This window comes from Ictalurus punctatus, chromosome 10 (assembly GCF_001660625.3).
Source record: "Ictalurus punctatus breed USDA103 chromosome 10, Coco_2.0, whole genome shotgun sequence".
NCBI lineage: Eukaryota > Metazoa > Chordata > Actinopteri > Siluriformes > Ictaluridae > Ictalurus > Ictalurus punctatus.
Genome location: NC_030425.2, coordinates 11,000,201 through 11,027,290, shown reverse-complemented (window position 1 = coordinate 11,027,290; position 27,090 = coordinate 11,000,201). Strand labels below are relative to the sequence as shown.

The following is a 27,090-nucleotide window of genomic DNA, read 5'->3' as shown; positions in this document are numbered from 1 at the left end:
TCCTATTATCATATCCATGTGCAGGACTCCCCCAAAAGGTAATGTACCAACAACTATGCGGCATCTCTCTAGCATGTGGATCTTACACATTTTGATTCATTTTGAATAGTCAAGCTTTTAAAAGTGAAGGGAACTTATCTTTCTGGAAACCAGAAACCGAAAGAGAAAGCAAGAAGCAGTAAAGAGGAAGCATGACTGTAATAAGTTAAGATGCTGAAATAATTAAGGATGCCAACTATAGGCTAAGCCATAAGTAAGGAATAACTCAACAGTTAGTGCTGTTATACGAAAATACGGCACGCTGGGGGAGTGTGATGTGGCACGAGGTGTATAACTGCATAACAGCACGGTCTGGAGTGTGTTGTTCCGCTTATACCACAGCAATTTGCCAACAATTACAATGTTTAATTTATTAACAAATGACACGTCTGCATTTTAACAGTTTATGGTTAGATTTAATGATGTGGAACGTCTGAGAGACAAATTAGTTCCGGTTCGCATCTACATTAAAATTTCAATAAACAGTCATTCCTTCACCAGCCCCCCTCTCTCTCTCTCTCTCTCTCTCTCTCTCTCTCTCTCTCTCTCACACACACACGCACGCACACAAAGGCACAGCCTGTCATTTTACCATGAAAATGCAGACAACGAAAAGCACAACCTGAGACTCCTTCCATAAATGTTAAATAAATCTCTCCTAACAAAAAACTGTTTTAATGTTTAAACTATGACAATATTTACTTTGTTAAACAACAACTTTTTAAAATCCATGTGTTATTGATTAATTTGAGTTCCTGTGTATGAGCTGTTACTATAGAAACAGTAACATATTAGAACAAGCGCATTAATATTAACCTTTATTATGCATTACAGCTGGTTATATGAAAATAATGCACACCTCCTGACCAGATCTGATTCGAGCATTCATCCACGCTTTACTATAAAGTAATATAACACTAGCCCAACATCATTTTGGCATTTTCCTGACTGGGGCCCACACCGTTCGTAGAATTTTCTCTGAGCCTACAACATAAGTCACATATGATACATATGACTTTATTTTATTTGCGGTTTTGTCATTATTGAGGTTGTCCTTCCCCACCAAAATCTATGGTCACAAGCCACTCCTGTTGTAAGCAGAGGTATGATTGCTAATCTTAACCTATGCATCTTTTTTATACGGTCTGCACTTATACAGCGCTTTTTTAACCTTGGCGGTTCCAAAGCGCTTTACACTGGGTCTCATTCACCCATTCACACACACACACTCACACACCAATGGAAGCAGAGCTGCCATGCAAGGAGCTAGCTTGCCATCGGGAGCAACTTGGGGTTCAGCGTCTTGCCCAAGGACACTTCGATATGTGGAGTCATGTGGACCGAATGGACCTGCCAACCCTACGATTAGTGGACAACCCACTCTACCAACTGAGCCACAGCCGCCACTTTAGCCAAGTGAATTTTTATGAATTTGCCAGTATGAGATAATGTTTTGCTAAACTATTAAGAAGAAATGAATTTCCAAACACGGTGGTTAGTTAACATAAGCTTGTTTTATTTAAGCAACTCTGTGGACTCAGTAATCAACATCTTTATAAGACACTGTGCTGAAATGATTGTCAGGCACTCGAGTAAAGTGCCTGAGGATCATTACGAAGAGAAAGACATGCCTGTCATATTGATTTGCTCCAGCAATGCTGACATCACACATTTGTCTAGAAACTGACATGTTTTGAACAAGCTTTTTTTCAAATTCAGGAGCATTTTCTCACTTCACCATTTGCTGACTCTAGATAGCTTGGATGCAAATAATGCTGTCAACTCTAATTTTGCATTTGGCTGGAAGTGGATCAGCACAAAAAAACAAAAAAAAAACATATATATATATATATATATATATATATATATATATATATATATATATATATATATATATGGGAAATGGAGCTCAAGTCAATTCATTTTTGCCAGATTATTTACAGTGTATAATTGTAGCTAATATTTCTGTCATATTACGTGGCAGTTACAGTATGAACGAGAAAGAGTGTAATATTTACTGTTACTAAGTTTCCCAGTAATGAAAATGTTGGCTTGATTGATCTATTGTTGAAAAATGTTGTGACCATTTTAATTTGTGAACAACATTAGTTGCGTATGCATTTTTGAAAAGAATTTTTTTTTTTTTAATCCTAATTTACAATTTGTACTGTGACAAATTGCTTTAAATAATGTCAAGTGTAATTTAAGCTACGGCCTGAAAAGTCCTTTTCATGATTAGCATAACAGAATCAATCAAGATAAATCATCTGAATCATTAACAGACACTAACGTTTCTCAAGTGTACTGAACAGGTCATATTCAGGATATGAATACACAACTACGTTCGTTATGTGTGACTTTTCTGTCAGGGAAGACATGAGTGTACTTGTACATGTAACAAATGTTAGTCTGAATGTTTTTTAAGCCAGATTGCATTGATTTGTGTGTGTGGAGGGACACGGCAGCATGATTCCTCATAGTGGACAATGAGAAACCTGACCTTTCTGCCTTGAATCTTTACGTTCCATTCTGGCTGAATGGCTTTTAAAGGCATCCTCTGCAACTCCAGTAGATTAAAGGCATGGCTGGAGGAGTAATATGCCACCATGTGCTTGTCTGTGGGTCGTAGATCTTTTCACGGGTCCATCGCCAAGGTTACTCATATTGACATACCATGTCCCCGCTGGTGATGCACCACTGCAGACTTCCTATCCACTGTGCTCTTCTGCCTGCATCAAGAGATGAACATCTCTACTGACAATGCAATATATTGAGTAAATTTAAGTGTGTGCCAAAGCTGTTAATGAGTTGCCATGTTTTTAGGTCATTATCAGAATGCATTGTTTATACAGTGGGATATAAATTTTTTTGTACATTTATCATTATTTGTTCCACTGGCTTGAAAGTATACATAATTCAGTAATGCTACATAGACTAATTTGGTCATGATGGCTACCAACCGCGAGGGTGATAGCTAACACATCTTTCCTCCAAGACACATGAAGCCAGCCCCACACTGCTCATGCAGCACCACAGGACAGCTGATCACACTTGACGGAAGGTGCTATCGACCCTCTTCAGCATACATACGCTCACAGATTGCCTAGCGTCACTCTTATTGACAGGAGAGCGGGTACTGCCATCTCGCCCAGCCAAAAAGCACAGACAATTTTGCTCTCTTGGACGGCTGTGGCACCATCAGGATTCAAACTGTGGCTGGATTTAAACCAGTCTTCTCTTAGTTATAAAATACGGTCTTGTTGTCTCACTTTGTCACTTAATAGAACCAAATGGAACCTCTTACAGGTATTAAATGGGCAATAAATATTACACCATGTACCTTAGCTACCTATCCTGTTCTAATAAGTGGCCAATAATAAGCTTATTCTGAGAGCTCAGAGCAGTCTAGTTAAGGAATGAGCATAGAACGGGAAATGTAATTATTCTAATTGTTTACTTGACCTCATCCTGTACTAAGCAAAACCCCGAGGCAGTACACATTAATATGTTGCTTGTATGCTATCCTCTCTTTTACTCTATCTTTTGTTTTGTAAGATGGGCTAGACTCCAGTTTACAGTTGCTGCTCATGGGGCTTTGCACTTCCCTATTTTGTCAGCTCAACAAAACCCTCTTAAGGGACTTTACTCTAGACAGGGTTTGTTTATACTAGTGCTCTCCCTCTTGGAAAGCAGAGCTGTTTGAATAGGCGATACATTCTTTTGACGGCTTGCGGAAAATTCGTCCAACGATGATGTAATTCTTAACTTCTTAACAAAAAGATCCTGACTACTACAGCTATTATTGCTGGTCCTGAGATTATGTTCTCGCTTTCCTGGATTACTGGCTCATGTGCTATGAGCTGGAGGTGTACTCACAATGCAGAGGGCCCAGGGCAACTATGGTGGTAAAGGTTACAAACAAGTTGAAGCCAGCCTTGGTCAGTTGTCATCACGGTTAGGGCTCAATTGTGGCATAGTTACATGAATAATAAAGTCATAAAATATTATTTCAACTGATTTGATCATGTTGGATATTTGGTCAATTTATAATCAGAATCCACTGATAAAAGAGTTGAGAATCTTTGTCTTATATGAAAGGAAATCATTTTATACACAAATCAAATCAAAGTCTGATTTGTCAGGTCATCATGCAACATGAACCAGTGTTAAAGACTCTTATCAGTCTTTTTCTCTCTATGTTTGGCTAAGAAAAAAGACTTAACTTCCACTTAAGGGAAGTTATGGTAAGCTTAGCATTTCTTAATTTCAAATAAAAAAGTTTCAGAGAAAAAAAAAAGGTCTTACCTGTCTGACTGGTGAGTTTGTAATTGACTGAAAGAGTTAGATCTTATTCACAATTCACAAATCCATGGAGCCATCTAACAACGCATGTAAGATTTTATATCTGAAGAGTTCTGGAAATGCGTATAGACACATTGCTTGTCTACTATGATACTCAGCATCAAGTACTGACTGTTCAGATTCACTTTTTATTTCCCAAAGATTCAGTAATTTTGAGTGTTACAGATAATTATATCCAACATTTGAGATTACATACAGAACTGTACTATGACTACAGTACATAGGAAGCAGCTGATTCAGCTTTTTGGTGTGTGGTTTGTTCTACTGATTTTGTAAAGTGCACCAACATTACACCACTAACAATTAATATCCAATTGTTTTCTCTGAACCCTAACTCAACCCTAAACCTTTTTGTACAAACTTAATTAAGGGGTTGGAATAAATGCGACGTGCCATTAAATAAAAACAAAGAGTGGGGCCAGAGGGCTTGATAGTTAATTACAGGCCATACATAGCAAAATGACTCTATTTCTCCTGGATTTTTTTATTGTTCTGTCCTAAAACATTCTGCCTGAATTCTCTCTGCTTTTTTTATGAACAAAATTGCTGCTTTCTTTAGTGAAACGATAAAAAAAAAAATCGGCTGATTATATGTGTCCAACTTTTATGGTCAGTTATTACTTGTGCTGTGTTATTCATTAATTTCCTGTTTCCCAAGCAGTGGTAAAAGCGTCAAAAGCTTGCCGGTTATTTAAGAGGAAACGTTTATTTTTCATCTCTCCTCGTTTCTGCTTCACAGCCAAACAACCAAGAAATGTTTGACTTTATGACCTATTCATAACTGTTAGTATGCATCACTGCACTGTTGGGATATTAGAACCAGTAAGCCCGTAGATTTAGATAAGAACAGTATTTACGAAGCCTTTTTTTTTTTTTTTTTTTCCCTTTTTTCTATACTTTAAATGTCAAGAGCGGAAACACTCTTAAAAATGGCTAAAGGAACCCTTGAGAATGCTGGAAGTAGCCTGATCAGACGGCTGCGAGTTTGCTTTATGGATACATTAGTATTCGGAGCACGCATTGAGAGCTCATGCTTGCAGGGATATCATCCTGCACGCTCTGTCTAGTGCTGCCCCATAGTTTACTTGTCCTTATGAAAATTACCCTGGAGCTAGGCCAAATGCACTGAGAACATGGCCGTGTGGTGCCAGGCCTTGATCCATGCCTACAGGAGCACTGCTTCAATTTGCTGACAAGACTTCTTAGGCAGCAGGCCCTGTCGACTATTGGATTAGAGAACACAATGATGGCTTGTCAAACAGGTAACCCATTCTTGTCAGATCTGACAATAGGAGCGGCCTTTCACCTGAGCTAGCTAGCTAACTGCAGCAGGTGCATTAATCGCTTCTGCGCCTGTTTCCTGCATTAGTTCTTCATTGGATTTCTGTTTTTTGCTTGGCGGATTAATTGTCTGCCACAGGAAAGATGTCACATAATGGGCGTGCAGGCAGATGCAAGTAAACAAAAGTTTAACAACCCGGAAGCACACGCTGTCGTGCTACGGGCTGCTGAGCATGCTGCTTGCCCCGGCGCTCAGTGCGAGGGGAAATCTCTGACAAATGACTGCTTATATTTCATCCTATTCTGTTTTTCTTTCCAAACCACTAGAAAGGTTTTCTCATGGACATTAGCACTCTGGTGTGTTTGTACTAATGAACCTTGCTTGTTTGTGTTGTCAGGCTTTGGATCTGTGTGTCTTTCTGAGCGCACAATAAAAGATCAGTAATGTTTATTGAGGACAATTGATCATCCAATTATCCAATCAGCCAATCATGTGGCAGTAGAGCAATGCATAAAGTCATGCAGATACAGGTCAAGAGCTTCAATTAAGGTTCACATCAGACATTAAACTACAGAAAGAATGTGATCTCAGTGACTTTGACCACGGCATGATTGTTGGTTGCAGGTGGGGATAATAAATCAGAACATCCAGCGTGCAGCAGATTTATGCCTTGTTGATGAGAGAGGGCAGAAAATTATGGACTGACTAGTTAAGTTAGCTTTTTGTTGCCTCACAGCTCCAGTCTCAACGGTTCGATCCTGAGCTCCGGTTACTGTCTGTGAGAAGTTTCTGTGCATGTTCTCCCCCAGTGAGCATGGGTTTCCTCTGGGTTCTCTGGTTTCCACCCACTTTCTAAAAATGTGTAAGTAGATTGGCTCCAGGTCCACGCTGAGCCTGACCAGAATAAAGCAATTACTGAAGATGAATGTATGATGAAAGTTTCCTATCTACTTTATTTTTGGTGAATGGCATCTGAGGAGGACTATAAACTGCAGGTACTGAGCAAAGAATTTGAGTTACTGGAAAGGCAAATCAAAGCACTAACTCTCGTTATAGAAAACCTAGATTATTGCCTAGAAACAGCCCCAATTTTAACATCAGATTAAAAAAAATTGAGATTGGTTTCCGTCACAATCATCATATCAGGCCGTTTGTCTGTTTAAAGAGAAGGAAGTTTTAGCACTTTTTATTTGCACTCAGGGAGCAACACGATTTTTATTAATGACTGGGACATCTCAGAGAGAGTGGCTTTTAACCACAGAGAAGACCATGGAAAAAATTGACTTTTTATTTTGAATTTTACTTATTTTAATGCTAAACATAATCTCAAAACAGCTGTAAAATCTTCAGTGACTTAACCCCCAGTGGGCAAGTAAAGGGAAAATATTACTAGGATAGACAAGCTGAGGAACGATAAATCTTGGAATGAACCAGTTCTCAGCAGGGGAAACCCATCATCCTCTGGCCAGCACTTTGAAACACTTTGAAACCACATAATCTAGCACCCAAGTTACCAAAGCCTACTGATTTTATTAGAGAACTTGGAGAAGTTATTAAACCAAGTGACTTGAAAATGTTCTGATGAACAGCTCACCAGTCAGTAATGCAACTAATGTAAATGACTTCCTTGTTCCTGCTCTACTTTTTATGAATGTAAGGTAAATTTTTGGTCAATCATCAGTTATAGATTTTCTCTGCCAGTTTTAGATTTTCTCAATATCATTGATAAGGGATTTAAGATATGTGTAAACGTTTTAAGATACCCCTGAATCTGTCATTTTAATCTATCATAATCTTCAAAAAGAAGCCACATGACAATATATATATATATATATATATATATATATATATATATATATATATATATATATATATATATATATATATACACTACAGTATATACTCAAGTATAAAGCTTAAAGTATAAATGCACATATGCCACAATATCATGAAACTTGTGCAAAAATCTGGATTTGCTCAAAAGTGAAACCTGCTGGAAATGTGCTTGTTCTGCCTTAATTTATAGCCATCTGGTTGAAAGTGCTTTGTCACAGGGGAGACATGCAAATATTTTATTACAGACTTCACACTGAGACTACTGCTTGAATAAGGCTTCTGTCTGTAAGTGTAAACCAACAGTTGTAAAGCTGAAATGGTTTGAAAGAAAACAAAATAAATAATACACTAAGAAAATTTCAAAAGCTGTCAATGTTTATAGCAAGGTACTGTGGATGGTGAGGCAATTTTTTTATTATTATTATTTGTTTACACAAGCTATTCTTGCCTTTTTTTTAAACAAATTAAAGACAAAATTGTGTATGTATGGTTTCTATTGAGCTCATTCTTTCAGTACATATTACATGCCTTAGGATTCTATACATTCCATACATTTCTATGCATTCATGGAGAAAGCATATCCTGTAAAAGCTACTTTTATGTAGCATACAATACTGTTTCTCAAAGAAAAGGAAGTCTGCACTATTGACTTCTAACCCGAATCTTTTTCCTAAATAAATAAATGAATACATAAATAACACGATAGATTATCTTATCTCATTGCACTCACAAACAGAAATCTCTCCTCAATAGGATATATCCATGGCACTGTGGAAAGCATTTTTAAAAGTACAGAAAAGATAGTATGCGCTTTTTGAGAATGTTTATAGCAGGATCGTGGAGTGTATTGGTGTCTTTGTGATAGCTGTCTGTCTGACTCTCTCGGCAATAATCTTGGAGCAAATATGGCACCTCTTAAGTACTTACTCACCGTGCCGAGTATTGAAACCTCCATTGGTCCCCTGCTATTTTCTTCAGGGCCACTAATGTTTGTTTGCTCTCCCCATGTCCAGCAAGACTGAGTAGGTGCTGCTGAAGCCCCAAGGGTATGCAATGATTCACTCTCAGTTTTCTGCTGTGTCCAGACTCGTCCTCGTCTATGGCCAGTCGAATTGCCTCTCATACGGTGTTCCAAACACTTGCAAGCCATTGTTACACTAGTCTCATACCACTCTGAAATTAAAACTCACTGCCACGTTTCTGCCGCAGTTAGATAATTAGTATATCTATGAAAACCGGCTTTTACTGTGCAATACATTCCTGTGTGCCAATTTAAAAACACATGCATTTTGTAAGAGTGAATCACTTTAGTGTCACTGCAAACTTAAAAATGGAACATTATTGTAAATATGAAAAGGATATTTTTCACATCCAGCAGTGAATTATCAAATAAATAAATAAATTTGGTTCTTCAGTTCTATTTGAAGGCCAAATCCATCCAGCTATTAAGTTTTACATACCAATAAGGCTGTGATGGTGACCATGACGATCGCACCAACGTGGTGGTGGAGTGCCACCTGCAGTGGCATCACATCAAACGTCACGTTAATGTTTCTGCTTGAGTGGGCACTATGACAAGTATAAAGTACAACATTTTGTATACAAGTGTAATAATAATAATAACAGCTGCAATATTCATTTGTATTTATAGCCTAGCGTATAGCGGGAGATTTTATGATAATACACCAATTACGTAATCATAATCAAACGCATTATATGGTGCTGTCTGTTAGTTTGGCACGGGTTTGTTTGAGTGTGACAAAATCCAGTCAGGCGAATTCTGCGATTTCACTCCGGGTTCTGCCGCTGCGATGGGAAACCAAATGTTGCATCGACGATTTAGGAACATTTTGGATTTGTGCCTAGAGAGAGTGGTGATGCAATAAATTTGGATGAAGCCACATTTCAGCTTTGTAGAAAAAAATAAGTGTTAAAAGGGCAGACGCTAGCCTACAAATCTCAGGAGCCATCTCCAGGCATGTCTCCTGGCCGCTTTTTTAAATTTGATTTAATATTTAGATTTTTAACATATTATTTAGGTTACCTTCCTACTGGTATTTCTTTCAAAGTTTTATAGACTTGTGGTATACAAGAGAAATAATGTATTCCTCAGAGAAACGTGCAACTGTGTTTCACTTCTTCTCCTCTCTCCTGCTGGTCACTCACAATACCGTATCCAACAGTGCCCTTAGGATGTTTCTCATTGTAACAATACGAGTTGTTTCAGTATAAATTTACCCCCCCTCCCCCATTGTGAATGTCAAAATCAAAGGAATAATTTTGCCCACTTTAATTTGTCTTTCGACAAAATGAGACAAGAACACAATTATATTAGTTGCATATTACAAAAACAAGTAAACAGCTTGATAAAGCTATAAAAAGGATAACCGTTAAACAAGTGCAGCAGATGAAAATACCACTGGAATGTTACCAGATGTATGACCAGTAATTTTTTTTGCTTTCTCCAAGTACCCTTTGCTGCAGAACCCAAAGTCCAGGGGGTGGAGTCAGACCAACTCCTCCTATCAGGGCAGAATCAAACCAAATTTTTATGCAAGATTAGTGTGTTGTTAGGCATTATATGCTGTGTTGTAGACCTTCTCCTGGGCTAGGGGAAAGGCTTATAGGAGGGGGTCCTAAGAAATCAGAAATATACAGTATATAGTTTCTGCAGTCTCTGCCCTCAGCCACTGCACAGCATTAAGCTTCATTCTCACAAAACCAGAAGTGTATGTATACAATAACACTATTATTTTCTGCTGCTTATAGGCTCCTATTTCACTCAAAGTTCAGGCTTACTGTAAAAGGTTTCATCATTTCTACACAAGTGTATTAATGGATTTTAGCAGTAGAGGGATTTGCATTTTTAAGCATGGTCCTGGACTGGCAGGTCACTTGTATTCTGAAAGAGTAGATACATGTGTGGAAACCAGATGAAAGAGAAAAGTACATTTTCAAATACAAATATTTGAGCATTGTGTCAGAGGTGACGGAAATGGGCGCATCCTGTTCTCCTCCTCAAGGGCAGTTGAATAAAATGGTTTATCACACCCAAAAAAACAACATGCTTTTTGTATCCTTGGCTCAAAACATATTAGCACAGCAATAGCAGTTGGATCTGCCATGCTGTCTTTTTTTCTTCTTCTTTTCTTTTAGGGTGTCTGAATATGGTGGTAAATCAGTCCATTCAATGGTCTGGTGAACTAAAGAAAGGCAGGCATTCCAATAAGTCAGGATTAAAACACAATGGGGTGTGCTGTTACAGTTGGTGTGGTGCAGCCCGATATAAAGCAGAGGGCCTTTACCACCCTGAAGTTGGTTACTTTCCAATAACAGCACATCCTGAAGTGTTTTATCCCTCTTATACCACAGCGACTTGCCAATGATTGCATTTTTTAAATTAATTAAAGAATGAAACATAACACAAAACAAGTTCCTGTGTCAACACTTACGTTAGAGCAGCTATTAGGGCTTTGCGTTATGTCAAAAATATCATATCACCATACTTAAGGATATTTCTACAATATGCGATGTGTATCACGATATATAATTTAGCTAACAAACAGTCCACAAAACAATAATAAAATAGACCAAAAAAACCTGTTAAACTGAGTTTGACGATACTTTTCTTTAATGCCTACAAAGACAAAGATTAGGTTTAAAAAAAAATGTGTCAGATCAACAGCATCCATTCAGTAGTATTTAATTTGTAATTATTAAAAATGTAAAAAAAAACAAAATACATCACCATACCAACAATATCTCAGAAAAGTGTATCGTGTAATCATTTATCACAATATTGATATTATATCGATATATTGCCCAGCCCTAGAAGCTGTAACCAGTCATTCCCTTACCAACCTCTCATTTTCTCTCTATTTATGTTAATGTTAATAATAAAAATAAATTAAAAAACACCCAGAGCTTTCATGTTACTGAGAAACCACAAAGCTCTTTGTCCTGAAGGCTCTCCCTTGGCGGAAAACGTACTGAAAATTAAAAAGCTCTTTTACTGGATAATCCTCTCATGAATGTTAAATAAACATCTTCTTAGAAAACTTTACCATACTGACAATTGCAGGTTTTTCTTTGTTAAATGACAACACAGATTTTCATTTATTTATTCTGACAAATCAGATATTCTTCAGATCAAGGTGATGTTTTCATCTGGCATCTCTGCTATGTTAGACTATTCAGATACTCTATATCTCAGTGGGATTTTTTGCAAACTTTTATTAAGTGTTAGTGTCAAAATGTTTGTCATCATCATTAATTAGCGTACAGGATCATTAAGTCAGAGTGTAGTCCTGAAAGGCATCAGTGTGGCATAGTTTTGAGTGTTTTCACTGTTTTTACACACTTGATTCAAATAATTAGTTAATTATAATGTTTAAACAGCAGGGAATACAAGATTATGTAAGTAGTCTTCTAATGTTTGAGCTTGATTGCTGAAAGTTATAGCCATAAATCGCAAGCCCCGACGGACAGCAAGGTCTGTGTTATGAAGAAAAGAATTAAAGAAGAGCGCAGATGATTTGCATCTTATCACCAAGACCTACCGTTTTGACTTACATAATTTTTTTTGTGCAAGGAAAGAATGTATGCAGTGTGATGAATGGGTCTGTATGAACTACAGTCCAGAGCTATCTGTTCTTCCCCTGATATTTACCTTGCTGTTAAAGTAATCTTATTCAAATTTACTGTGTGAAATGTCAAATGCAAGTTTGCTATGCTTATTATACACACATACAGTGTTCAATTAAATTTGATTTCTTTAGTGAGTCTAAAAAAAGGCCTGTCACAAAGCAGCTTTACACAAATTCAGATGTAGATTTAGATCACTAATGAGCAAGCCAGAGACGTCACTGGCAAGGGAAAATTCCTTACCATTATGAAGAAACCTTGAGAGGCTAAAAAAAAACCCCATTCTGTTTTGGCTGACACTAGATAGTGGGATTATAAATCAATCATTTCTTCTTTGCTGTATTTGCATAACCCAGTGAGATGCTGTAATAAACTCTGATCTAAGGAACTGCTTGTTGATATTCATATCAACCTCACCATATAGGACTTAGATGATAGTTGATAGCTGCATGCTCGAACAGATTCTCAATCATTTGTTGTATTTACACACAACATGCCGCTGATGGTAAAATGGTGGCAGTAGAGCTGCAACAGAATTTCTTAGCAATAAAGAGCCTATCAACTTCTAGAAGAAGAAATTGTTTCATACTTTTTAAGGCAAAAATATAATGCCTCAGAGTTGCCTCAGGACTAGCACTTTGTATACTATAACTATGCTTTTGTATGACTACATTTGGAACAATGGATGCTGGAAACAAAGAAGGAAGTGAAACATCATCTAACCATACTACTTTACTAGAAAAAAAAACTCATTAATGGGTGGAATTAGATTTGAAGGTTCTGGGTCTGTGGGCTGAATGAGGACATAATGACATCACGCTGCCAAAGGTGTTTGTTAAACATCAACACATCTCAGAAGCACTGAGAGATTGGAGGATGTCCTGGACAGGGCACTAATGGTGCAATTGAGAGTAGCCAATCACTCTAAGAGGCATAGTTTTGTGCTGTGTGTTTTCTCCACAGATTGGAACTAGTGCAGGGGTATCCAATCTTATCCTCAAAGGGCCGGTGTAGTTGCAGGTTTTCATTCCAATCAAGCAGGAGCCACACCTGATTCCACCTGTTTAATCAGTTGATCTTGGCTTTCAATAGACTAAGGTGTGGCTCCTGCTTGATTGGAATGAAAACCTGCACTCACACAGGTCCTTTGCGGATAAGGTTGGACACTACAGTTCTCAGTTTCAGTAGGTTCCTTCCAGTTTAGCTTGAATCCATTCAACAAAAATATAAAGTAAGTCACCATTTCCCCATCCTTCATCTGAATATAGTGACTGCTGTTGCTATCTTCATGTTGTTTTGCTGTGCTGTTGACACTGGATGATGGCGATGACTGTGATATGCACATACTTGTTGGGGGAAAGCCACATGAATTTCAATCTAAATCTATATGTATCCGGTATAGGACCACATATGAAAGTGGCTCAGGTATGATTCCATGATCATATTTTGTGTCTACACAGTTCTGGGGAAAAAAGTAGCCTTAGACTCAAGTCTATTTTAGACTAATAAATGTAATAAATATAGTCATTCATGAGCTTTCCAAATGCAGTGTTGCTGTAATCAGTAAGAGTGTGTGTGGATTAGGTATACTTCCACATAGACAGCTGTCATTTTTCCTTCTAGTACTTCCACTGCTATAAGCCACCTGATTGAAAAACCTAACTTGATGTTTTACCATTAAACATAAACACTATATTTGCAGCTAGACCATACACTGAGGATTTTATTAGCTACATCTCCCGCTTCCATGATTACTTAGTCAGTAACTGCACCACAGAGAATGCTACATGCTTAAGAGTCGAGAGCATATACAGTTCAGCTGGGGGAAATATGCTTATTTGTTTAATAAGCATTGAGTGTGTTTCTTTCTTTGCCAACATTTCACATTATCTAAGAGAACGGCACAAGGCAAAAAAAAAAAATGCTCTTAAAAAAAAATGTTTTAATTTGCATTTGGTTGTATGCCAGCCATTTTGAAACCCTTACTATGTAAAAAATAGTTTGCACCATCTAAAATATAGTCTAAATTTGTAGAACCCTGTGAAAGGATTTGTGATTTTCTGCTTACATTACATTTGGATAATTTGGACTTAAAATACATGATATGCTATACTTAATGCCATGGCATAATACCAGTCTCAACAGCTGCCATGAAAATAAAATACACTCTTGTCAATATTTCTCAACATTATACTGTATTTATAACACTACAATAGCAGTTTATTGTATTGCAGAACCCCATGTTTGTATGGGCATGTTTTTAATATGCTCGCTGGCTACACATTATTAGGAACATCTGCACACCTTTCGTTTGGGAGACTCCCCAATCAGCCAATCACGCGGAGGCTATGGTAGCTCAAATAACCACTTTTTACAAACGTGTTGAGCAGAAAAGCATCTCCGAATCCACAACACACCAAAACCTTAGGTGGATGGGCTTCAACAGCAGGAGAAAACGTCGGGTTCCACTCCTGTCAGCCAAGAACTGGCACCTGAGACTACATTGGGCACCAGCTCATCAAATCTGAGCAGAGGACGATTGAAAAAATGTTGCCTGGTCTTTTTTTCCTGATCTTGGTGGGGACCAAATGTCCCAACAAGGATAGGAATATCTGGCAGTTTTGACCCCATGAGAAAAAAAATTACTGTTGCTGAATAATTTTAAAAGCTTGCCAGAAATGTATACAGAGTATCTGGCTGAGACTGTGTATACGTGAAACAGAGGTTTTTACCTTCATGTGGGTGTGAGTGGTCAGTTGTTGGGCAAAGACCACATTCTTTCAAATGAATGTGAATGATGCATTTCATTCATTCATCCTTAGTAACTGCCTGGTCAGGGTTGTAGTTGTATAAATTAAGCTGTTTACATTTTGGGAAATGGTACCAACTGAATTTTTTTATATCACATATGAACATATTTGTGAGGCCACATCCACTTTGGGTTTAAATCCGAAAACAGATACACGTACTGATATATGGAACATTAGTTTGTGTGCTTGTGTGTGTGTCCATCGCTGACAAGCAAGCTTTATTTGCAGCAGCCACTACATCCATAATCGAGTCAGACAAATACTCAGCATATCACAATAGCCTGGTGTTAAATAAATTACTGAAGTGTTCCTAATGACTAAGGGGAAACAGTCAAAATAATGACCAAAGCTTATTCTGCTTCTGGAATAGGCAGGTTAGATTTTTTTTGCTCTGCATGGGTGCAGAAAGCAAAGAGACATATTTATAGAAACAGAATCTGTATGCCACGGATATTGTTTTGCAGCATTTGTAAGGATTGCTTAAGCATTGCTCACAACAGCTTGTAAAGGCAGCTGTTTAGGTATGACACAGAGGAATAAGAATGCTTATTGATCTCAGAAGTATTTCGTAAGCTTTCATAAATCTTTTGCAGACTTGTCAGTAATGAACATGAGTCATCGGAATATTGTGAAAAAGCAAAGCAAAAAATAAACTTTTTTCTTTTTTACTTTTTTTTTTACATAAAGACTCAACAGCTACCGACATTCAATAAGAATCACAATGTATAGAGCTGTGGATGACCATGAAAACTAAAGATACAAATAAGATACAAAGACATTTATATACTTTATACTTTTTGTTTCTTTTTTTTTTTTTTTTTTACCATTGTGACCTTCAAACTATACAAACAACTCTTAAATACCATTATTAATGTGTCTCATATGCCTCCCATGTAAAAAAAATAAAATAAAAAATACTGGCTTTTAAAATTTGCTGTCAAAGCTACAGAAGTATTCTGAGTAAGGATATTAATTTATTTAGTTTAATTAACTAGTTAGTTACATTTTGTTAGCTTTTCAAAGTATCTAGTATTAAGTTTTATTTTTGCTGCTAATTTGCCTTAGTATTCATTCCAAAATGTTTACTAAACATTAGCCAAATTCTAGGTTTGTATGTGTTGGAAGAATATTTTCCTTATGCCTGATTGCTGATAAAACTAGCTAGGTATGAATTATCAATTTGTGGTCAGGTCTTTTCCTCAGTTAAAAAAAAACGTTTTACACTTAAATACTTGAATTTGTTAAAATTTACAGCGGATATGAAAGTCTACACACCCCTGTTGAAATGGTTATTATAAGTTAAATATGTTATTGTGATGCAAAAAATGAAAGCAAGATAAATCATGTCAGAACTTTTCCCACAATCAACGTGAAATTACAGCATATAAAAATTAAATGAAAAAACATCAGAAACATTTTAGGGAAACATAGGGAAAATAAAAATGTAACAATAACCTGGTTGCATAAGTGTGCACACCCTTTTATAATTGGGCATGTGGCTGTGTTCGGAATGAATCAATTACATTCAGTCTCATGTTCAAAAGTAATTATCATACAGCTGTCATCAATTAATTTATTATGATTAACCCCAAATGAAGATCGGTTGTTTCTGTGGGATTTTCTTGACATCTTCTTGGTTCCATCTGACTGCTGAATCCATGGTCTGCAAAGAGCTGACAAAGCCTCACCAGGGAGTCTCATTATTGAAACAAATTGATCTGGAGGGAGGTACACATTTTTTTCCAACAAAAATGGCCAATATGAAGGCCATCATCAACAAGTGGAGAAAATGGAGCACCACAGTGACATCACTAAGACTTCCCTCCAAAATATGTAATAGGACAAGACAAAAACTTACTAGGGAGGCTACCAAGAGACCTACGGCAACATTAAAGGAGCTGCAGGAATATCTGACAAGTGCTGATTACTCTTTGCATGTGACAACAATCTCTTGTATTCTTCTCATGTCTGGGCTATGTCGTAGGGTGGCTACTAGGGTTGTCACGATACCATAAACATATCTTACAATGCTATACTAGCTGAAGTATCATGACACCAAGTAACATCACAGTACCATGCAATACTGTGTTAAATCATAATTCAAATCTACAAAATGAACCAAATTTACAGAAATACATAGATATAAATGAAAACAGACAAATAAGAGTTTCACTCTGAATATTTTATTAATGAGAATGAATAACTGGCTATTGGAAAAACTCAAGAACAATCATACAATTGGCAAGTAACTTTTCCAATGTGCCACGTATTTCCTCTATTGTTCCCTCAAGCAGTGAAATCATGCAGATGGTAATTGTCCTCAGAGTACTAAGAATGTACACAACATTAGGAATAAATAACTGAATTTGGAAATTAATTCACTTACGATCAAACATTGCTAATTTTAAAGGGTTCATACAGATATTTTGCTCACTGAAGAGTGTAGCCGCTGAGAGAGGTGTACCTGCAGCTGGAAAGCAGGACCTTTCGCTCACGGGGTAGTACTGGCCACTCTCTTCTACGGAAAGTAGCTAAGATTTGCCCAAAAAAGTTGCTAGATTTGTCGCAAGGTGCTTTTTGAGAAAAAAAAAAGTTCGCTAAAGGAATCTGAAAAGTGCACTGGAGCTGCCGCTGTTAAAACGAGTGAGTGAATAGTGGGAGGAAATGCAGCGGGGAGTCATATTTTGAGTGAAAGAATTGTATTTGTGTTCTTTCAAAAATAAGCATTTTCAATTTCGTATTTATTATTTTTATACTTCAAGCACTTTTTAAGCACCATTAGATATAAAATGGCTTAAAATGTCCATTTTCAAGGTTTTCCAGTACTTACATTTCAAAAAGCTATATTCAAGCACCTTGTATGAACCCCGATTTTAGTATTTACACACAGCGGTTAGCATAACTTTAGCTTGCTTACTAGCAAACACGGCTAAGCTTGCTTGGTAGCAAACAGGATATCTTTAAAGATTAATGTAAATAATTTAGGTTAAACGAAAGGTCACTAACCTTTGTGTGTCCTGCAAAAGCAGTGAGATGTGTCGTTTTAGCGAAAATGGCTTTAACTGCTGCACATATAACAGTACTTATGGTACTACCGTATTGACGATACTACCATTTAAAAAATACAGCAGCATTGGCGGTAATTTGAATCTTTAGTATCACGATACTACCATAGTACCGATATACCGTGCAACCCTAGTGGCTAGCGGGAAGCCCTTTCTCATAAAAAAACAAAAAACATCTAAGCCTAACTAAATCACCCCATACCACGTGGCAAAATGCTCTGATAAGACCAATGCCAGAAGTCATAATAATTCTAAAAAATATATTTGGCACAAAAAAGCACATCACCAAAAGAACACCATACCCACGGTGAAGCATGGTGGTGGCAGCATCATGCTTTAGGGCTGCTTATCTTCAGCCAGAACTGGGGCTTTTATAAAGGTGGATGGAATCATGAATAGTTACAAATACCAGCTAATTTTTGTGTAAAACCTTCAAGTGTCTAATAAGCTGAAGATGTAAAGGAATTTCACCTTTTAGCACAACAGTATCCCAAAGCATACATCCAACTCAACAAAGGAATGGCTTAACCAAAAGAAGCTCAATGTTTTTGAATGACCTAGCCAGAGCCCAAGCATTAATCTAACTAAAAATCAGTTGGGTGACCTGAAGCAGGCTGTACACAGGAGATGCTCTCACAGAATCTAGAATGTTTTCATAAGAACCAGTGGGAAAATATTGCCAAGTCAATCTATAGATCTACAGACTGAGTGGTGTAATAAAATCTAATGGTGTTACAACAAAGTATTAGTTTAGAGGTGTGCACACTTATGCAACTAGGCTATTGTAAGTTGTTTTTTTATTTTTTATTTTATAAAAGTTTCTGATTGTTTTTCATGTTATTTGTATACTTTGCAATTGCACATTAGAGGTTTGGAAATACCAGACATGGTTTATCTTAAAGTCATTCTTTTATTTAAAAAAAACTTGCCACATTAAGAGGGGTGTGTAGACTTTTTATATCCACTTTAGATCATTTCTGACTTTCACTTAAGTAGATTTTTGTCACACATTTACTTTTAATTGATTAAAACTATTTGCCACAATACCCATATTTTTCATTGTTTCATTGTACATTCACCATCCTTGGAGAGAACCGAAGATGAATGGATGAGTTTTAACAAAGGCTAGAAACATGTTACGCTGTTAGTAATGTCCTGGTTTTAGTGTAACATATGCTTTAACCCAGATATTTCTGACACTTGGGTAGACGGGTGATGTAGCATGAGTGCAAGGTAATTTTTTGAGTCATAGAAGTAATATTCATCTTACAGCTATTCCAGAATCTTGGATGGAATAAAACTATGACAAAAATTTCCCAAAGGTAGACTTGCATGTAATTTACTGGGAAGTTTGAGAGACAACGAGAAAGTGAAACATCAGGGACAAACAGATTTTCATATTAGGTTGAAGAAACAAAGCAATAACTGTTCAGTTTGAAAAAAATCCATATTTCTTTGGTGTGTCTTCAATGCAGCCTAAATATCTGAACCACTTTTGTTTGTTGTCAGCAAGGATTGTGTTAAAGGAGGGGGAAGACGAGTAATGCAGTCTGTGTGGGCCTGAGGTGGATCTCAGAGTGCACTTTGAGGATTATAACTGAGTAATGACAGCATGACTCAATCCTAAGGCATTAATAGCTGTTAATACTCTTCAATTGTACTGGCACTATGGACAACAAATTGCTGAGAGAAAAAAACAGCTTTCAACCTCATTCAATCGAGAGTGTTGACAATGCCATTGATCAGTAATCCTGATTCGAGGGCTTAGTTGTCTGAGCTGTGTTCATCTAGACTACAGGTACGCAGTAAGCAAAGTAAACATACCAGGCTCAGGATGACATATTCAGTCTCAAAATCTAGGCCCAGCATAAAAGTTGAACTTTATTAGCACTTGTTTTGGAAGTGCCACCCTGCCTGACCTGGGAATGGATAGTGTGTTGCTCCAGGAACAGGGATTCTAATAAAATGTGGAGGTGTTCATATGGAAGAACAGAATGAGAAAGGCAGGCAGAGGCAGGTTCTGGTTCACTGCTCATTGGCACCACAAGACTTAATGCTGATTCTGTTACATGAAGGAACACGCAGGGAGGAGTGAACTCAAAGGATTTGAGCTGGACAAGTCTGAGGTTGCCTGCACACCGTATCTTTTGGGCACCAGGTGCTTTTCCTCTCCCTATTTAAGCAGTAGTGTGAAACAACACCTCTGGGTTTGCTGTTTGGGGCAAGCATGGTACTGTATATTACTTTGTCCCCTTCCGAGCAGTGACTGGAGCTGATTTCTGGTCTGTTTGGTTGGCGGTTTTATGATATGCTCCCACCCAAGTTTCAGTAATGGTGCTGGTTTTGATGTGATGTCCTTCCTCTTGCTCCCTTCTGAGCAGTCCAGGCCTCCTTGTCACTAATGGAGCCACAGCACTCAGACATCACTTGGAACTGGCGAGCAAATGGCATGAATAAATCATGCATCCCACGCCACAAAGCGCCTGTTAAAAATGCATGCTTCGAAATACGGACTTCTTTGGCCACACACTGAGAGAACGAGGGGATGCATTGGGGTTCTTTTTCTAACCAGTGTCATTGCTGTGGTTGATGAATTAATGTCTTGTCATGCTGAAGTAGTGGCTTAAAAGGCTGCTGGGGAGCATAAATAGCACTGATGTTGTCATTCATTCCGACTCTGACAGTAATTGATGCCTCACCATATCAGTAGTGTGTTATTGTGCCTCACGCCTGAACATTTTGAGTCATTTCAACTTGCTTTTTCTAACAAGTGTAGCTACAGTCACTTCGCTGACCATTATGAGCCCTGTACAACAGTTGCAAATTGCAGCAGGGCACAAGATGGGGGATGTGAAGTTGGATCCATGGGCAGTAGTCACTATCGATTTTGTCTTTGCTGATGGTAAAACATTCAGACGGCGATCAAGCAGTTATGTTGATGGACACAGGAAGGGGAATTCTCATAGATGGAGATCGCCTCAGTATATTAATTTCTCCAAACAGGGCATGTCATGCTGCAGTATGGCAGATCTGACCCCAGTAATCATTAATCAAGCAGGATGTCTCTCTATTATATACAGGAAAGCCCTGTCTTCCATTCTGCCCCGTGGTTAACACACAGAGCCACTATTAGAGCCAACGCCTGTGGGTGGTTTTTATTAGGAAACAAACCAAGTCCCCAGTGTTCATTTTAATTTCTAATATGGATGTTGACTTTTGACTAAAATGCATTATTTTAGTCTAGAATTAGTTACTACAGGTTTTTAGTAGCTATATTACAGCAATTCCAGTCAGTTTAAACTGAATGGTTTTAATCAGTTAAAACAAAAAGCTTTTAGACTTTTTTCATTCCCAAATTTCCCAAATATGATATTTTTAGGCTTTCATCAATGCATATTAATAATTCAAAGTTTTATTTCCTTCCTAAATGGAACACCAATTTGTTTTACAAATGCTTATTACTTTTATGGGCCTACCAAGCAAAGTCGTTAACTGGTGCACCATGGTTTGGATGCAGACCCAGAATTTCTGTTGTTCAGTGAATTGAAATGAGCGCTCAAAAAATATTGTAACAGAGCAGATGAATGCATGTTTAATTGACTTCAGTTTTTTAAACCCGAACCATCGCAGATTCTGTAGCTGATCCTCTTGTTACGGCCTATCACATGCATTCATGTACAGTTGCAATCAAAATTATTCAACCCCCATTGCAAATCAACTGCTTCAATTGCTTTGTTTGACTTGTTCATTGCAAACAGCTGGAAGGTTGTAAATTTTGACAATAAACCGGATTTGCAATGGGGGTTGAATAATTTTTATTGCAACTGTACTGTAAATTATTTAGCTGAAAGCAGCTCACTGAGAAAGGGAAGAGATTTCATAGACTATCATGGACTTTTATTTCATTTACCCTCTCTGGACTGATTAATGAAGTGGTAATATGGCTTGTTAAAAAAAAAGTACATGATGAAAACAGAATGTTTAAAGACAATTTGACATGGGGGTTCCCGTGTGGCACAATAGAAAAGCATTCACCAACTGAATCCCAAAATGCCACAGCCATCCATACATGGTTGGGAACCAAGGGAGGAATACTGGTTGTGTTTTCTGGCTGGGACAGGTCACATACTCTCCCCTGTCAATCACAGCAACAGTGGCCAATCATTGGCATCATTGAGCACATGTATCTGGAAGAGGATTTTTGAAGTTTATGCATTATCCTTCAGCCTCCCCAGTTAGTAGCTTTTGTAGGATGGGGAGATGTGGGTGGTGGATGGGAATAACATTACTCTAGTGCAGGGGTTCCCAAACTCTTCCAGGGCAAGGCTCCCCAAATGGCATTAACATTCGACCGAGGCCCCCCTTTTGCAAGATGTATTTAAAACACATTAAAAATACAGAATTCTGAATATATCCCCCTTTTTAAAAAAAATTAATAATTACATCTTACATCTTTACATTATATTAGGAATTGAATGTGTGTGTGTGGTTGTCTGAGAGTGAGAAATCATTTTTCACACCAAATTGTTGAGGCCCCCCGGGCGCCTCCTGGCAGCCCCCGAGGGGCCCCCATTTTGAAAACCACTGCTCTAGTGCATGTAGGTGTAAGTCTACATACACCTGCTAAAAGTTAATAACTTCCAGTGACATTGATGGGGTGTCATCAGATGTGTTAGTTTTAGTTCATTCATATTATTTATATAACTTCACCTTCATATGGAATCTTCTCATAAACACAGTGAACACAAACTTATTTGAATGCAGCACAAGTTTTGGTTAACATCCTGCAACAATGTAAAGCACACCAGCAATCTTTTCCCTTAGTACTTGAGTGCTTAGAATTTGGTGAACATGCTGACCTAGTTCTGGTGCCTTTTGTTTGTGGTTCATGATATAGAAGAAGACAGCGGTATGGAGGGGGGGGGGGAGTAAGAAACAGCGCATTATCTCTAAGTTTTGTTTTTTTTTTTTTTTTTGCCTACACATAATTGGATCTAAGCTCAGCTGGAGTGAAAACAAAGTATTGGCAGATATATATTTTGCTGCTATGAACCAAGTCTCAGAGGAACAATTGCAGTTTGTTTGTTCCTTTAAAATGAAAAGGCCTGAATTTTCTAAATCAATACTATTTTTTATAAAACAGTTTTTCACTTCCAGTGACAAATCAAAGGAAGTAAGAGGGAAATACTCCACATTTAGTTCAACAGTTTTCAAGGATTTCAATTTGTTGTCTCTGCACATACCATACATTCTGTAGGTTGGCGCATGTGCAATTTATGCTGCAATGACCTTGTTTGCTTGCCTTTTTTAAAATTAATCTATTACTTTCAGCCAACCTACAGTATAATGTGTGATTTCAAGCCATCAGTGTTGCAAGACAGCACCATCCCCCAGGTGATGATTTTATTTAATTTCTACACTCTCGCCATGTGATTAATCATCATAACCTACTTTTCAGAGTGTCTTTTACCTAGGTAGCACTGACTATCACTAAGAAATGAATGAATGTTTGTCAAAACTTCTTAAAACACTATAAAAGTGGAATGTTAAGAACACGTATTAACAGTCATCCAATTTGTGCCAACATCTTCCCAATTAGCAAACAAGCTTCAAGCGATGTAGCTTAGATGTAATTTACATATAACATTGTATTTTCACATAATGGGGAGTTAATATAGAAATTGTGCACATAAATATTCAGACCTCAGACGTAACTACAGGCGTAAGCTCTATTCAGATCTTCTGCTAGATTTACCACAAGTTTAATTAAAACAGAGGGATGTCTCAGTTATGCACAACTCTGACCTTGGTGGCATTTTTTTTGCATGTTAGCATCTCCAGCGAGGAGCAGTATTAAGTCCATTGTCAGACAGTTTGATGTAACCACAATATGTCATGCTGAGATTCATGTTTGGGGTTTTAAATACACTCACAAACTATATAATGCTATTTGAGGGCAATGTTAAATACATAAATATGACACTGTTAATAGAATTGTCCCTTTAAAGTGCACACATTTTTTTTTTTTTTTTTTGCAGCATTTTAATGGGAGACATTGCTTATTTCAAGGATCAACTTTTTTAATGGATTCAATTTTGAATTAAAATGTAAATGGAGAAGATGCATGCTTGGTAAGCTTATCCTTCAAACTGTCAGCATGTTTTGTTTATAGGAGAGTGAATTAAATTAAGCAAATGTTTTCAGGCTTAAAAGCACTTGTGTTTAAAAGCAGTGGTGTAGATGCTATTTAAAATCTCAGACATGTCTACTCAAGAAAAACTTGGAAACCTCAGAGGCATGATCTGAATCGTGCACACAGAAAATCAACATAAGCACCTGTGTAACCCACCTCAGAGTAAGAGGAACTTTCCCTATGTAAATATTAATGTAACATTTAGACTTATCTACAGTATGAATATAGTCTGTAGTCCTGATGTTGGCTAGACATGTTTCTGCACTGTGGCTTTTGCAAGTTCGTGCAAATCAGGAAAAATAAGTAAACAAAAAATGATGAGCCATGAAACCAAGAATCAGAGACGAAAGAAGAAAGTATCAGATATTCAGTAATATGTCATTTGGGTACACATTGGGCATTACATAAATTGGTATGTCGTGTAAATGTCTCACTAATAAGAAGTCAAATGTATGCATGTCATTGTCCATGACCTCATTAAATCTTAGTATTTCCTGCTTCTACAAAGATATAAGATAAGATAAGATAATACTTTATTAATCCCCAGATGGAGAAATTAGTGTGTCACAGCAGCACCAAAAAAAGAAAGAAGAGATAGTAAGGAGAACAATACAGGGATTTATAAAGAGTATATACAGGATGTATAAATGTGTATATACACTCATACATGTGAGCAGTATATACAGCAAGCAACAATGTACAGTCCCACTAGATATGTCTTTAGGTAAGGAGGCTTTCAATTGGTTTCGTGGTTTACTTTGTGGAATTCTTTTGGCTCACTTTTTAATATAATTGATTTGAATTTTCATGGTCTTGAAACAGTAAACATGAAATCTTTTCAGTTCCAGGTTCCAATACTACAAAATGTGGACAAGTTCAAGGGGGCAAATACCACTATACACTGATCAGCCATAACAATAAAACCAACTGCCTAATATTGTATAGGTCCCACTTGTGCTGCCAAAACAGCTCTGACATGTTGAGCCACGAACTCCACAAGACCTCTTAAGGTATGTTGGCGTATCTGGCACCAAGTCCTGTAAGTTTTGAGGTGGGGCTCCATGGATCGGACTTGTTTATCCAGCACATCCTATTGATGCTCGATCGGATTGAAATCTGGGGAATTTGGAGGCCAAATCAACACCTTGAACTCTTTGTCATGTTCCTCAAACCATTCCTGAGCGCTTTTTGCAGTGTGTCAGTATGCATTGAAAGAGGCTACTGCCGTTAGGAATACCGTTTCATGAAGGGGAGTACTTGGTTTGCAACAGTGTTCAAGTAGGTGCTACATGTCAAAGTATCATCCACATGAATGTCAGGACCCAAGGTTTCCCAGCAGAACATCATCTCCCAGAGCATCACACTTACTCCCCCAGCTTGCCTTCTTCCCATAATGCATCCTGGTGCCTTCCCTTCCCCAGGTACGCAAAACACATGCACTTGGCCATCCACATAATGTAAAAAAAAAAGTGATGCATCAGACCAGGCCTTACTCCACTGCTCCAAGTTCTGGCCAAGTTCTGCTCACCTGTCCATTGTAAGTGCTTCCGGTGGTTTAAAGGGGTCAGCATGGGCACTCTGACCGGTCTATGGTTATGCAACTCCAAAAGCAGCAAGCCTCAATGCAGTGTGTGTTCTGATACCTTTCTGTCGTAGCCAGCATTAACTTTCTGTAATCTGTGCTACGATAGATCTTGAGTGTGATCAGTCCAGACGGGCTAGCCTTCATTCCTCACTCGCATCAGTGAGCCTTGGGTGTCCTTGACCCTGTCACCGGTTCACCGGTTGTCCTTCTTTGGACCACTTTTTTTTTTGCTAGGTACTAACCACTGCATGGTGATGCTGTGACCCAGTCATCTAGGCATCACACTTTGGCCCTTGTCAAAGTTGCTTGCCCATTTTTCCTTCTTCCAACACATCAAATTCGAGAACTGACTGCTGTCTATTATATGCCACCTCTTGACAGGTGCCACGGTAATGAGATCATCAATGTTATTCCCATCACCTGTCACCGGTTTTAATGTTATGGCTGACTGTTGTATATTCAGTGGATATTTATGCCAGTAGATCAGGAAGAGTACATAGCCTGGGTCTGCAGTGAGATTAAGAGAAACTAACTGTGGTGAGTTATCACATCACAATGGTCAGGCTGCTTCCCTTCAGAAGAGCTAAGTCAGGCTAACGCTGTATGAAAAACAGCCGAGATACATCCTGCTTTTAGACATCTAAATTCTAATCCTTTTAATGGAGATATGCATTATTTATTATAGAAGGGTTATTTAATAAGGGTGTGTTTTTCTTCAGGTTCTATGTGGAATAATCGGGACAGAGGAAGTCAGACTGGAAGTCAAAAGAAAACAACTGTATATAAAATCTTTTACAGGCTAGGGGTTGCTTTGAATGCCATGAAATTTGTTTATTAAACAGCAGAAAGTGAAATAAATGGCAGTAACTTGGAAAGTGAAAGCTATTCATGATTAAGCAGCTTCAAGTCGGTTTTTCTTCATAAGCTTCAAGGTGTAATGAGAAAACAAAAAAATCTTTGGTTGTTTTAATGACAAAGACGAATCTAAAATTGAGATCATTTTAGAGGCTTAAAAGGAGTAATTGAAAAGCCTATTATATCGACTGAAGGATTTAACTATGCACCATGGAATCATATCCCAGAATCTGTAGCTTTCCAAAAAAAAAGGCATGAATAGGGGGTTAATTTAATGAGCAATTTTTAAAATTCATTTCATTATGTCTAATGAGAAGTGTCTTGGTTATCAAAAGTATAACTAAGCTTTTAATTACAGTTTCATTGAGTATGCTTTTCAGCTGCTGAGCAGTAAAGAGAATTAAAAGAGAAAAAAAACC

The 27,090-nt window shown here is 37.7% G+C and overlaps 1 protein-coding gene across 1 annotated transcript in view; it reads left to right on the top strand.

Annotated features, from left to right (window-relative positions):
• Nucleotides 1-13,290: 13,290 nt before the first annotated feature.
• The window catches only part of nlgn1 (neuroligin 1), a 272,406-nt gene continuing 258,606 nt past the window's right edge, over nucleotides 13,291-27,090 (top strand). Inside the window, exon 1 of the mRNA XM_053683249.1 lies at nucleotides 13,291-13,394. The gene's annotated coding sequence lies outside the window, so the exon portion shown is untranslated. The remainder of the gene's footprint in view (nucleotides 13,395-27,090) is intronic.